Consider the following 15,373-nt stretch of genomic DNA (forward strand, 5'->3'; position numbering starts at 1 on the left):
GGACCCTCTGACTGTAAAAGAGCGAAGCCTTCAGCTTGGCTGTCTTCACTAACACCGTCTTGCAGTCACTCATGATAAGAACTCAGAATTTGCCACCGAAATCTCTGCCACATCAAAGACTCTTCCTTGCAAGACCACCAGGCCCAGACCAGGACTCCCTTTGTCTTCTTCCCTCCCTTTGGACTGGTTCATTAACCCTTTCTCCTGTCTCTTTTTCCTCTTGATGTTAAATATTACTTTGTTGTGGAATGTTTAATCTACAACATTCGTATAGTAATTAAGTATACTAGTATGTATGGTTTGCAATATTTACCGGTTTATGGAGTGGCTTGAACCTATCTATGTGCTCTGACTACAGAGTGAATGGGAAGGACTAAGGAGAATTGCCTCCTTGGGAACTCCATGTAGCTCCTGGATTTTGTGATTGAAATAGCATAAAAAAAAAAAAGACTGACATTGTGGAGAGATACAAACATGTATGGACATGGTCATCTCTAATCTCTAACTGCTATGACACTCAGAGAGGTTGAGAGGCCCAGGACACTCCCCTTGTTCAAGGCTCTGCGTGAAGAGGAGAAGGAAGAAATTGTGCAATATTTTATTTTATTTTATTTGTTTCAGATGAAGTCTGTCTCTGTTGCCCAGGCTGGAGTGTAATGGCGTGATCTTGGTTCACTGCAACCTCTGCCTCCTGGGTTCAAGTCATTCTCCTGCCTCAGCCTCCCAAGTAGCTGGGACTACAGGCATGTGCCATCATGCCCAACTAATTTTTGTATTTTTAGTAGAGGCAGGGTTTCACCATGTTGGCCAGGCTGGTCTCGAACTCATGACCTCAAGTGATCCACCCACCTCGGCCTCCCAAAGTGCTGGGATTACAGGCTTGAGCCACTGCGCTGGCCTAATTGTTCGATATTTTAAATGTTTAAATGACCGGCAAGTCGCAGGTGCTCAACAAATATTTGTTGAATGACAACAAATTAGCGCTGTTGACACAAAAAAGGCAATGCAATATATGGGCTATTTAATCTTTGCAGATTTTTATTTAAAAATCTGAATTCACAGTACACTGCAGGCGGTTGCTTAGAAGCATACAAGTTTCAAGAAGTTCTGTCACCCTGTGTATACTCTTTTTTTCTTTTTTCTTTTTTTTTTTTTTTTTTGATACGGAGTCTTGCTGTTGCTGCCCAGGCTGGAGTGCAATGGTGCGGTCTTAGCTCACTGCAACCTCCGCCTCCCGGGTTCAAGCGATTCTCGTGCCTCAGCTTCCCGAATAGCTGGGATTACAGGTGCGTGCCACCAAGCCCGGCTAATTTTTGTATTTTTAGTAGACATGGGGACCAACGTGGACCATGTTGGCCAGGCTGGTCTCAAACTCCTGACCTCAAGTGATCTGCCCACCTTGACCTCCCAAAGTGCTAGGATTACAGGCATGAGTCACCGCCTGGCCACCCTGTGTAAACTCTTATCTGGAGACAACTGCCAAGTTTAAATTTGCAGAGGTAAGGGAAGGAGAGGCCCTGACCCAGTGGCCCCCGCTCGCCCGCCTGCTGGGGAGATGGGGAGCTCCTAGGACAGGGGCTGGGTCCTCAAGATGTGGCACGAGGAAGGGGGTCTCACTAAGCCCCCAGCGGCTCCCGCACTGCGCACCCCTGGCTGCGTCCCTCTGCCAGCCTCAACTCAGCCCTCTCCTAGCCGGCGGGGGGTGACAGTCTCTGTGATATCTTTCCGTCCCGCCAGCAGGCGGCGCCCTCCGGCCCTTGTTTCGTTGGGCCCGGACGGGACGTGCGCGCTCAAAGGTTGCCCGGCTCTGACGCCCGCATTTCCTGGTCTGGAGCCGGCTGAGCCACAGCAGGGTCGCCGCGGGGTCCCGGGGCCGTGCTCCCCTGCCCCTCCTAGGAGCGCGCGGGGCGGGGCGGGGCGGGGCGGGACCAGGCGGGCGAGCTGGGCCCTCGCCCCTCCCTCGGGCGGTCACCTGGGCACGGGCGCTGCAGGTGTCGGGGCCTCAACCTTGCGGAGCCGACAGCCATCGATCCTCGGGTGAGTGCGGGCGCAGGTGGAGGGCGCCCGGCGCTCTCGCCACCGGCGTCCCAGCCTCGGGGCGGCGAACGGTCCCCGCGCCGCTCCCGGCCTCCCTGGCCGGGCGCTCAGCGCGTCTGGGAGGGGAAGGAATTTCCTTTGCAGGAACTCAGGGGCTGGGGGCTCTCTGCTACTTAAGAGATCCAGGAGTGGAGCCCGGACGCCGGAGCCTTCCTGCTTCGGGATGGGGATTACCGCGGAGCCTTAGCAACTGGGGTCTGTCGTGGGTTTGAGGGCAGGGGGTCCGGGGAATGGGCGTGTCCCGCACCCAGAGACTCGCCACCCTCTCTCCAGGGGAGATGCTTTTTAAACATGACAAACCCAGCAAGGTTATAGAAATGGGTGTATGCAACTCTTCGCTCTTTCCTGGCGCCCAGAGGTGAATAGTCTCACACACACGCGCGCGCGCGTGCGTGCGTGCATTCATTGGGGCCGACTTTGCGTCCCCTCCCCTGGCCTCGAGCGTTGGGGACGGCGCCCCCGCCCGCGCCCGCCACTGGGATTAAGCCCCAGGGCCTTGCCCGGCTATTTGTTTTCCGAGGCCGTTGCGTCCGGGTAGGTTCCTGGATGACCATCCTGGCTGGCTCAAAATTCCCTCTAGATTACCTGCGACCACCCCCAGGAACCCAGAGACTGAAACTCCTTTTCTCACCTGCGCAGGTGGCCTCGAGGTGGTGGCAGGGCCGCCCCCTGCAGTCCGGAGGCGAACGCACGGACCGGGCCTCCGGAGGCAGATTCGGCTGGAAGGAACCGCTCTCGCTTCGTCCTACACTTGGGCAAATGTCTCCGGTAAGGGGAAGTGTCGCTTAAATCCCAGAGATAACCCCCACCGAGAAGCATCACAAAAGACATGAACGAGTGGTTAGCACTCAGGATTGTTATTGCTTCGAGTGAAATGGTTTCTTGTGTGCTTTTGTGCATTTATATATAAATATAAACATATATGTATACATTTGACAAGCTCTAAGACCGGCACTTGTGATATCTCCAGAATAGAGTTATTATAGTTATTTGGAAATTGTCAGTGAGGATCAGCTTGGTTGCTATGCGAATTGCAGGGAGGAGGACCTGTGTGCAGTTTCAAAACGATTTAAGAGAAATTCGGTGGCAATACAAGGTGTGGACGTTGGTTGGATCCTGATTTGATGAATGTTTTTTAAAATGGAGATGATGCCCGAGTGCGGTGGCTCACACCTGTAATCCCAGCACTTTGGGAGGCCGAGGTGGGTGGATCACCTGAGGTCAGGAGTTCGAGACCAGCCTGGCCAACATGGTGAAACCCTTCTCTACTAAAAATACAAAAATTATCTGGGTGTGGTGGCACGCGCATGTAATCCCAGCTACTCGGGAAGGCTGAGGTAGGAGAATCGCTTGAACCCGGGAGGCGGAGGTTGCAGTAAGCCGAGATGGCGCCACTGCACTCCAGCCTGGGAGGCAGAGCGAGACTCTGTCTCAAAATAAATAAATAAATAAGGAGACGATGAAGGACATTTCTACTGATTATTTGATGGTATCAAGGAAATTATAATAGTTCTGTTTAGTTACTTTTGGTAACGGTATCCTGATTAAGGTTTTTAAAATCCCTGTAGAGACACAGACTGAAGTTGAAATACAGCTTTGGGATTTGCTTCAGAATTATTCAGTTTTAGATGCTAGCAGAGAAGGGAGGGGAACAAGATGAGAGGAGATTGTTCATGGATTGTTAATAGTTGAAGCTGGAAAGAACACATGGACACAGGCAGGGGAACTTCAGGCACGGGGGCCTGTCGGAGGGTGGGGGGAAAGGGGAGGGAGAGCACTAGGACAAATACCTAATGCATGCAGGGCTTAAAACCTAGATGACGGGTTGATAGGTGCAGCAAACCACCATGGCACATGTATACCTATTAACAAACCTGCACATTCAGCACCTGTATCCCAGAACTTAAAGTAAAACAAAAATAAAAATAGTTGAAGCTGGATGATGGTTATGGAAGTCCTTATGCTATTGTTTCAGTATTTGTGTGTGTTTGGCATTTTCCTTTAAACAGAACACCACCACTTGTGGAGCTTTTTTGCATAAGGTAGGTTTGGCACTGCAGCTGAGTCTAGATGCAAGGTCTTCCACAGACGCTCGTTCTTTGTAAATTGGGTGTCAAGGCTGCTTCTCCAGACTCGGTCATAAAAAGGTTTTTTCTCCCTACTGGAGGTGCCGATTTATTTTGCTCAGAAGGCAGAGGGTGTTTGCTGAGTGTGACAAAGCTGAGCGGATCAAGTTGATGCAGGTGGAGGCTAGGTCAGCTTTTTTTACACAAAGGGCATTAGCAAGCCTGGGGGTTGATTGCCTCCAGTCGGGCGGATTGTATAAAACGTGTTAGCAGTTTTTCCTAATTGCCCAAATCCCTTCCAAGTTGTGTTCATCAAAAAACAGAGTTTGCAGTAGTGAACACACGTGTCGGTATGCACTTAGGATTTATGTACACTGTGAAAGCATTGCATGCATCAGTAAAAAGTGTACATGATGAAAACAAAGCACAAGATGAGTAGAGGGCTGCTTATTGCTTGAGAGAGAGCTTAGCTGTGTTGTGTTGCCTATTTCATCTTTATCTTGTTTGCTTCAGCGATCATGACATGTAAATATTTAGCAAAGCACTGACTCCTAAAAGTTCTGCATGGTGTTAACACATTTTTTTTTAAGAACCATGCTTGAAAGAGGGTAAAGAAGGAGTAATAGCTATATCTTCATCAGGCTTGCTCCAGATTTCTTTTCTCCAGATTTAGCCTATAATTCCTACTCATTCTGTCATGCTCGGTCGGTACTTTGGAATAGTGATTCTGAGAGGGAGCTGTTGAAGTTAGTAGAGGGAGGAAGGGGAGGTATATTTCCGAAAGGTAAATCCACATTTTTTAGTAGCTTCAGTATAACTGAATGTAATGCCTTTTGATTTAAAGATAAAACAAGTCAAAGAGATGAGATCTGGGACAGTTAAAAGTTGAAGTGTTCGGTGAATCTCCCCGGCGTAGACCTTGCTCGTGTAGATTCACTAGTCTAAAGGATGTAAAGATTTTTTTTTTTTTTTGAGACGGAGTCTCGCTCTGTCACCCAGGCTGGAGTGCAGTGGCGCGATCTCAGCTCACTGCAAGCTCCACCTCCCGGGTTCACGCCATTCTCCTGCCTCAGCCTCCCGAGTAGCTGGGACTACAGGCGCCCGCCACCGCGCCCGGCTAATTTTTAGTAGAGACGGGGTTTCACCGTGGTCTCCATCTCTTGACCTCGTGATCTGCCCGCCTCAGCCTCCCAAAGTGCTGGGATTACAGGCGTGAGCCACCGCGCCTGGCCGTAAAGATGTTTTAAGATTCGGTTGAGGAATGCTGAAGCATGTCCTAATTTCACTGCTGTGATGGGAAAATAATAAGACAACCAACGAAAATCCCCTTACAGTGGGGGGAAATACCACAGTGAATTCATGATTGTTCTTAAATGAAGTGAAATTGTTTGGTTTGTGGCTCTGTTTTCTTGGTATGAATGAAAGAAGTATGCAACCGTCACGTAACTTTATTTTATACCTCAGTTTCCTCTCTAGTTCCCTAAAAGAGCATGGAAAGAGAAAAGAAACTTGCCAGGCCCTTTAGTGACCAAACTAATGTTTACTCTCCTCTGTAGGAGAGTGGTAGATTTGGACTCTGGAGAGTTGATTGCTAATAGCCATTTTAAGGACTTACCACAAATGTGACACCATTTCGCCCTGATTCACATTATTAAGGGTATGAATGCATTAGAAAAGCAAATTGCTCCCTTGTTGGGCTAGAAATGATAGGAAAGGGTGTTGGCAATCTAGTCAACAGTATTCTCCTAGATTCATAAACACTTCGCTTTCATCTACATCACCTCATCCCATCCTGTGAGGCGAAGCAGTGGTGATAGAGGGTAATTTTGGTTTTTAACAGATGGGAACATTGAAATATAAGGAAGTCCGCCTGGGCAACATAGTGAGACCTTGACTCCACAAAAAATAAAGATAAATAAATAAAAATTAGCCAGGTATGGTGGTGCACGCCTGTAGTCCCAGCTACTCAGGAGGTTGAGGTGGGAGGATTGCTTGAGCCTGGGAGGTTGAGGCTGCAGTGAGCCGTGATCATACCACTGTACTCCAGCCTGGGTGACAGAGCAAGATACTGCCTCAAAAAAAAAAAAAAAAGAAAGAAATCTAAAGAAGATTGCTTTAAATCACATCTTTAGGGAGACAGGGAAGGAAATTTAACATTTATCAAGAGTTCATTGGCCAAAGAAAAGAGTTCATGGGCTGGGTGTGGTGGCTCGCATCTGTAATCCCAGCTCTTTGGGAGGCTGAGGGGAGGAAGGTTTGCTTGAGGCCAAGAGTTCAAGACGAGCCTGGGCAACATAGCGAGGCCCCCATCTCTACAAAAAAAATAAATAAATAAAAATAATAATAATAAAATTGGCCAGTGTGGTGGTGGCTTGAGCCCAGCAGTTCTAGGCTGCAGTAAGCTATGTTTGCACCATTGCACACCAGCCTGGACAATAGGGCAAGACTCTCTCTCTTAAAAAAAAAAAAAAAAAAAAAAGAATTCACGGTAGTTTTCTGGTAGTCTTCACAGACTTTTTTTTTTTTTTTTTTTTTGAGATGGAGTCTCGCTCTGCCACCCAGGCTGGAGTGCAATGGTGCGATCTCAGCTCACTGCAAGCTCTGCCTCCCGGGTTCATGCCATTCTTCTGCCTCAGCCTCCCCAGTAGCTGGGACTACAGGTGCCCGCCACCACGCCCAGCTAATTTTTTATATTTTTAGTAGAGACGGGGTTTCGCCATCTTAGCCAGGATGGTCTCGATCTCCTGACCTCGTGATCTGCCCACCTCAGCCTCCCAAAGTGCTGGGATTACAGACATTCACACACATTTTTGTTTTTTGTTTTGTTTTGTTTTGTTTTGAGACAGAGTTTTTGCTTTGTTGCCCAGGCTGGAGTGCAATGGTGTGATCTCAGCTCACTGCAACCTCTGCCTCCTGGGTTCAAGCAGTTCTCCTGCCTCAGCCTTCCACGTAGCTGGGATTACAGGTGCCAGACACCATGCCTGGCTAATTTTTGTATATTTAGTAGAGACAAGGTTTCACCATGTTGGCCAGGCTGGTCTCGGAACTCTCGACCTCAGGTGATCCACCCGCCTTGGCCTCCCAATATGCTGGGATTAAGGTGTGATCCACCATGCCTGGCCCACACACGTTTTTAATTCTGACAAATGTCTCTAGGTTAGGTATTATCAGTCCATTTTGCAAATGGAAGTTGTAGCTAGAGGTTAATAGTTTTTGCCTGAGGTCTTGCAGCTAGATTCAAACTCAGCTCTGTCAGATTTGACAGTCTGCGTTATTTCTGGCAGTTTCACACTACCTTTAGCAGGAAGCAGAGCAACACGCCCAAGAATTGGGTAGTCTAGGCAAACTATCTTCTTATCACACCCTACTGTCCAGGTGACAGGCGGGGGGCATGGGTCACATCTGACCAACAGATGTTCTGTCGGGCCAGCATAGAGCTTAAAAAAAAACACTGAGTCAGCGTTGAAAATTGGGAAATGTCAAATATTCTGCCCTAACGATTCCCAACAGCAATACTAGAGCAGCTGCCTCTTTAGGGAAGGGTAGTACATTCCAGTCCCCTCAGCCCCCAGCAATCCCTAAAATAGTCCCCAGCCCTGAGATTGTACTTTTTTTTTTTTTTTTTTTTTACGGTAAGAGATCTTTCTATGTATGTGTCTCTACCCCAAATGGAATAACAAAATATAGGTTGAGAGGCTCTTGTTGCAAGAAAAATGGGAAAGACACTTTGGGAGGCCAAGGTGCGGGGATCACCTGAGGTTGGGAGTTCGAAACCAGCCTGACCAACATGGAGAAACCTCGTCTCTACTAAAAATACAAAATTAGCCTGGCGTGGTGGTGTATGCCTGTAATCCCAGCTACTTGGGAGACTGAGGCTGGAGAATCACTTGAACTCAGGGGGCGGAGGTTGCGGTGAGCCGAGATCACGCCATTGCACTCCAGCCTGGGGAAGAAGAGCGAAACTCCATCTCAAAAAAAAAAAAAAAAAAAAAAGAAGAGAGAAAAGAAAAATGGGAAAGAGCATATTCCTTTGAGGAAATGAGAGTCTTGTGTTTAGTCTCAGTGCTTCTCTGTCAGACGAATACAAGCCGCGTTGTCATTTTTCTCCCATGCTGCCTATTTTCTCACTTACAAGTAACTTGTTCGCTACCCCCTGCAGTTTGACAAGAATGGAGTAGGTGTGGGCAGGCCTCAGCAGGGAAAAGGAATGGCTCCAAACTCCCACACCATTGGGTCTTTGTGAGTAGACAGGTGGGTCTTGTGCACCTTGGCGGTTCCCCAGGGTGTCCTGCAGGGATGGGGCACCAAAAAGGCCTTTAACCCTTCCCCTTTAAGCAGGGGACCCATGTGGATCCTGAGGTTGTGCATCAGCTCACTGTAGCTGCTCTGAGCTGGACCCCAGCCACTCTGAGGGGTTCCTAGGACTTGCAAAGGGCCCCTCTCCCCCGTCCTTCTCTGCCCACCACTCTCCTGCTGATGACAAGTCCACTTCTATACACTGCTTAGGCACAGCCCCCCAAGAAAGCTCTGCAGGGATGAGGAGCTGAGGCACCCGCATAGTCCAGCCTTAAGGGGTTTCTGTGATGCAAGTCCAAGGGTGGCTTAATTTCCTTGCCTTGAAACTTTCGGTTAAGGGTCACGGGGCAAACATTCTCGCTTCTGTGAATAGCTGGAGTTTCATGACAGTTGAAGTTTCTCTTTAGATCTTTGTTTCCTTCCCCTGAGTTCTGCATTTTCTTCCCGTGTACGTGTGCCGTGGAGGAGAATGAAAAGAGGAAACGGCACAAAAGTGAACCTTGTTGGGTGGCTTTCAGGAAATGTCAGGTGCTGTGGTGGGCCTTTGTCACTCGAGTTGTCAGTCTAGGTGTGTGTGTAAACGGACATGGAATAAACAAGGGCTCCAAGTGGAACAGCTTGTTTTGGCCAAAAGAAGTGAGTTCAGGCCGGGCATGGTGGCTCACACCTGTAATCCCAGCACTTTGGGAGGCCGAGGTGGGTGGATCGTGAGGTCAGGAAATCGAGACCATCCTGGCTAACACGGTGAAACCCTGTCTCTACTAAAAATACAAAAAAAAAAAAAAAACAATTAGCCGGGGGTGGTGGCACTCGCCTTGTAGTCCCAGCTACTCGGGAGGAGACTCCCTTGAACCAGGAGGTGGAGGTTGCAGTGAGCCGAGATCACACCACTGCACTCTAGCCTGGGCGACAGAGCGAGATTCTGTCTCAAAAAAATAAAAAATAAAAAAAGAAAGAAAGAAAAAGAAGTGAGTTCAGAGGCTGACATGTTTTGTGAATGCCAGACCAGCTGCTTGATGGGATCCTTTCTGGAGAACTCTGCGATTCAGGTTTGTGGCTGTGTGCTCCCTCAGGTGATGATTAACCCCCTTGTCAAGGAAGAGTGGGTTAATTGGTTATTAGCCAGAGCAAACAGGGAGAGGCCGAGCAGTCTTGAGTATGGACTCAGCCAGATCCCTGGGTTTCATTTCTGGTTCTTCCACCACCTGTGTGACCTTGACTCATTTTTTAAAACCTCTTTGTACCTCAGTTTCCCCTGTGTAAGCTAGAAGTAATAATAATACCTACGTCATAGGGCTGTGAGGATTCAATGGCACGTCAAGTGCTTGTAACAATGCCTGGCATGGAGTAGGATGGATTGTGAGTTAGCTATTATTATTGTTGTTGTTAGAGCCCTGCTTCCTTTACTTTCATTTTTACTGGGGAGAATTTCCCCCACATAATGTTAGAAGAAAGACCACAGGGAAGAAATGCATCTGAGCTCTGACCTCTGTTCGTGGAGTGAGCCATGGGCTGCCCATCTGGGTTGCCACATGGCCTTAGGGAAATGTTCTCCATGACAAATGCTAACAGGGTGTTTGGTGCAGCAGCAGCTTTGGAATTGATGAGAACTGGGCCACAACTTGTGACTCTGAGCCACGGCTTTGGCATTGTTGTTCGGGGATTAAAATCTCCACTGACTGTGGAAAGGAGTTGGAATCCCCTAGCATTCATGTGGATACAAACTCCATCCCCTTATGAGAGAGCGGACTAGTGTTAGCTGGGACACAGGAGTCCCAGCCTCAGCTATGCCACCGCCTGGCAGGGGTTTAAGGCCAGGTCTTCTGGGCAGCCAGTGCCTCTTCTGTCACCTGGGGATAAGCATATCTAATAGGAATGTTGTGAGGGGCTAACAACATTTTATGAAATCCTGACACAGACACAGCAAAAGTACAATGCCTGACTTGCCCCTTAGTAGTAAAATCATAGAACAGATACATTGAGAGACTTACTTTTTAACTTGGAAAAGTAATATAGATGCTGTTAACTAATGTTTATTTAATATTTTATAGTTCCTAAAAGGGCTATCTGGTTTGCTCTTTAAACTAGCAATGCAGGTTTCTGTTTGTTTACATTTGTTTCGATTGCCTTTGGCTGCCTGTTTCAGGAGAGGAGGTACAGAAGTGAACCCAGGTTCAGGCCAGAAATGAGAACGTGGAATGGCCTTCATTTTACTTTATCAGAGAGGTAACATGAGTTCTTGTTCTTTATGCCCTTAAGTAATTCTGAGGAGGAAGCACTTTAGAGATTGATAGCTAAGGTGTTCCTGGGAAGCTGAAAGCATCCATGGTGTCCAGGGAAGCCGAATGGAGGGCCAGTGATTCCCCTCCAAGCAGCAGGGCAGAGGTCTCCCCTGTCGACAGTCCTTGCCTGGTCCCCTTCAGCAGGGGGCGGTGGGAGGAAGAGAGGCAGTAGGCTTTGGATTCTCCCTCCTGCCCCAGGTGCAGACCCAAAGCTTCAGAGTCCATCCTACCTTCACCTAACCCTTCATCCTTCTCCTGCACTCCAGCCAGGTGTTTCAGTGTGTAGTCTGTACCCGCCACACCCTCACCGCATCCCCAGCGGATGGGCCCCAAGCCTGCACTCTCCTGCTCACCGCAAGGTTTTCTCTTCTTCCTATGGCCTCTGCTACTTTCCATTGCTGCCCTTGCCTCCTGATCCTGCCTGCCTTCAACTTTACTGTATTCTGAAAAGTTTAAAGGGAAAAGTCTTTTATGACCCACAATCCAAGGATCTGAAGGCATTGACATTTGGGTATATTTCCTTTTTATTTTGTTTTACTTCGGTTTTTTATCAATTTAAAAAATTTTAACATTTTATAAACAATTCATTTTATGTTAGAATTTTAACATAGTTGCTATACTTTGATTAAAATTTATCATTATCACGATATCAAAAAGACACCTGCATGCATATGTTTATCATAGCACAATTCACAATTGCAAAGATATGGAATCAACCTAAGTGTCCATCAACCAATGAGTGGATAAAGAATATGTGATATATGTATATACACATCACATATACACATACACACACACCATGGAATACTACTCAGCTATAAAAAGAACAAAATAATGTCTTTTGCAGCAACTTGGATGGAACTGAAGGACATTATTCTTTTTTTTTTTTTTTTTTCGAGATGGAGTCTTGCTCAGTCACCCAGGCTGGAATGCAGTGGCCCAATGTCGGCTCACTGCAACCTCCACCTCCCAGGTTCAAGCGATTCTCCCACCTCAGCCTCCCGAGTAGCTGGGATTGCAGGCATCAGCCATCATGTCCAGGTAATTTTTGTAGAGACAGGGTTTCACCACGTTGGCTAGGCTGGTCTCGAACTCCTGACCTCAGGTGATCCACCCGCCTTGGCCTCCCAAAGTGCTGGGATTACAGGCGTGAGCCACCATGCCCATGAAGGCCATTATTCTAAGTGAAGTAACTCAGGAATCGAAAACGAAATGCCATATGTTCTCACTTATAAGTAAGTGGAAGCTAAGCTATGGGTACACAGAGGCATGCAGAGTGATATAATGGACTATGGAGACTCAGAAGGGCAGGATGGGAAGGGGATGAGGGATGAAAAACAACCTATTAGGTACAATGTACACTACCTGGGTGATGAGTACTCTAAAATCCTAGACTTTACCACTGTACAGTTCATCTATGTAACCAAAACCCACTTGTACACCTAAAGCTATTAAAAAATTTTTTTAAATAAAAAATATCATTGTACTCCCCTATGTCTTTATAAATGTTTTTAATGACTGCGTTGCTATTTTAGTCTTTTTTAGCCATTCTCTTAAAATATTAGAGAACTAAGTTGTTGCTCATTGTTTGATGTTGTACATCATTCCAATTTGAAGGCACATAAACCTTGGATCCCATTTCACATTATTTGAGATGGATTCCTGTAAAAATAATTACTGAGTCAAAGGTTTTCAACATTGGAAAGTTTTCTTTCTTATCACAAAAGCAACAGATTTGTATTGTGGAAGATACAGGACAGTGTAAAAAGTAAACATGTACCTCTATTCTCACCAACCAGTTGCTGTTTATGTCACCGGGTTCTCCCCCTCCAGGACACATGTCCTCTTCAGGCTTGCTCCATGCGTGGCCTGTGGGCTGGCAGCATGGCATCACCTGGGAGCTTGTTAGAAATGCAAAAGCTCAGGCCTGCCCCAGACATTGAATCAGAATCTGTCTTTTAACAAGATCCATATTCAAGTTTCGGAAGTCTTAGTCCCCGAGGCCACCACCTTACCAGTCACGGTGGGCTGGCATTAATTACTCTGATCTGTGAATATACATACATTTTTCCTATTTCCCTGATACTGGGATGTACCACTGTGTCTACCACTGGTTTGCACCCTCCTGTCTCCCTTAACGTAAGACCGTGTAAGGACAAGAGCAGGCTCCCCTCAGTAACACCGGTTCAGGGATCAGCAGGATCTCATCTCATCCCCCTATGAGAAGCCCTGCTACACACAGCTTTATCTTGTATCTGTCATTTAACATTATATCGTCAGCATTTTCCTGTTATTTAGTTTTTCTCTCAAGTTTATCTTTCATGGCTGCAGGTGGTAGTCCATCTTATGACTGTCTGATAATTCATTTGACTCATTCCCTATTGTTAGACATTAAGTTGTTTTGATTCTTTTGGGGACTGGGGAGGGTATACTGCAGGCTATCATAAGTATGCCACAGTGAACTGCTTCCGCAGTAATTATTTCCCTCAACCCAGATTATTTCCTTATGATAAATTACCAGAGTGCAGACACTGGGTCAAAAGGCATGAACGTTTTAAACCCTCCTTAAAATGCCCCAGGAGTATACAAAGTGCCCTGACTTGGTGCCCTCCCAGACACTGGGTAGTGTGGTCTGTAGACAGACTCTGGGGAGCAGGGTCATGCCTCATTCGCATCACGCCTCCAGGGCTGGTGTAGAGCCAACTCTGAGGGTCACTCTAAGGGGACCTGGGGGAATGGAAAGGAAGTGACGGAAGGATGGGCAAGCTGCCTGTGGTGGTGGTGCTCCTTTCCTCCTGGCCTGAGTCCTGAGTCACAGTAGATGTCACTGACCAGGCAGCAGCTTCCTCAGGGTGTGTCCACAAAGTTTAACCTTTCCTCCCGGCACCCGTCTTCCAGTGGCTTGGGAGCTGGAGCAGGTGGTGGAGGCCTGAAATGACTACTTGGTGAGTCTGGAACCTGCTGGACCTGATTGCTGCCAAGCTTGTTTTTGCTTCACGAGTCTGAGACTGTTGGGTTCTCTAATACTTTTTTCCTCTCACCAGCAGACCAGGAACCTGATATTAAGTAAACTTTATTCTAAAAGGTACACTCAGACAATTCCTTTTTTTTTTTTTTTTGACACTGAGTTTCAATCTTGTTGACCAGGCTGGAGTGCAATGGTGCGTTCTTGGCTCACTGCAACCTCCACCTCCCAGGTTTAAGTGATTCTCCTGCCTCAGCCTCTCGAGTAGCTGGGATTACAGGTGCCTGCCACCATGCCCGCCTAATTTACTTCTTCTTCTTCTTTTTTTTTTTTTTGTTGTTGTTGAGATGGAGCTTCGCTCTTGTTGCCCAGGCTGGAGTGCACTGGTGCGATCTCAGCTCACTGCAACCTCCACCTCCCAGGTTCAAGTGATTCTCCTGCCTTGGCCTCCCGGGTAGCTGGGATTACAGGCACCTGCCACCATGCTTAGCTAATTTTTTTTTTTTTTTTTTTGAGACGGAGTTTTGCTCTTGTTGTCCAGGCTGGAGTACAATGGTGCAATCTGCTCACCATAACCTCCACCTGCCAGGTTCAAGTGATTCTCCTGCCTCAGCCTCCCAAGCAGCTGGGATTACAGGCATGCACCACCACGCCCACCTAATTTTTTTGTTGGTCAGGCTGGTCTTGAACTCCTGACCTCAGGCAATCCATCTGCCTCAGCTTCCCAAAGTGCTGGGATTACAGGTGTGAGCCACAATGCCTGGTCAACAATTACATTTTTAAAAATTGAAACATTGGCATTGTATATGTGATTGAGTCATAATTTGAACTTTGATGCCTGGAATAAATTTTTCACCCTCCTTAAAAAGTTTTGGAGTAATAAGTGAATGAATATACAATGAGTTTGATTCTGTTACATTATTTACATATGTTAAATGTATTTTTGTTTGTATCATGACATAATTAAAACATTTAAAAACGAGTATCAAATCATTAGTCAGCCATTTATATTAACTATTTGACATGGGCAACAGAAATGCACACTGCTGTACCTCCTGAAAATTCATGTGATTAACTGATGCTGAATTTGTCTAGTAGTATGTCTTTTCGGGGGCATTTTTAAGTATTTAAAATTTTTCGAGGTACATAAGTAAAATGCACAGATCTTAAGTGTTTAGTTTTGATAAATGTATGCACCTATGTAAACAACATTTCTGTCAAGACACAGAACATTTTCATGCTTCAGGCAGTTCTTTCATGCCCCTTTGCAATCAGTCCAGAGGCATCTGCTGTTCTGATTTCCAGCACCATAAATAAGCTTTGTCTGTTCTTCAACTTCATATAAATGGAATGTGATATATAGTAGACAAACAAAAGTGGCTGCTTTTGTTCAACATCATGCTTTTGAGATTTATACATGCGTGACTCTAATTCTTTATTGGTAACTAATATTACATTCTTTGAATATACCATAATTTAGCCATTCTCCTTTGATGATCATTTGAGTTGTTTCCAGTTTTGGGCTATTGTGAATAAAGCTGCCATAGCTGAGCATGGCAGCTCATGCCTGTAATAGCAGGACTTTGGGAAGTCAAGGTGGGAGGATCACTTGAGTCCAGGATTTCGAGACCAGCCTGGGCAACATAGCAAGACTCTGTGTCTTTAAA

The 15,373-nt window shown here is 46.8% G+C and overlaps 1 protein-coding gene across 2 annotated transcripts in view; it reads left to right on the plus strand.

Moving 5' to 3' along the window:
- Positions 1-1,771: 1,771 nt before the first annotated feature.
- GPR160 (G protein-coupled receptor 160) overlaps positions 1,772-15,373 on the plus strand; it is a 49,674-nt gene continuing 36,072 nt past the window's right edge. The window contains exons 1-2 of one of the 2 annotated variants that reach the window (XM_031009350.3): positions 1,772-2,037; positions 2,737-2,865. The gene's annotated coding sequence lies outside the window, so the exon portion shown is untranslated. The other variant, XM_004037992.4, reaches the window with a different exon arrangement.

The sequence above is a fragment of the Gorilla gorilla genome, chromosome 2, assembly GCF_029281585.2.
Source record: "Gorilla gorilla gorilla isolate KB3781 chromosome 2, NHGRI_mGorGor1-v2.1_pri, whole genome shotgun sequence".
In the NCBI taxonomy this organism is placed as follows: domain Eukaryota; kingdom Metazoa; phylum Chordata; class Mammalia; order Primates; family Hominidae; genus Gorilla; species Gorilla gorilla.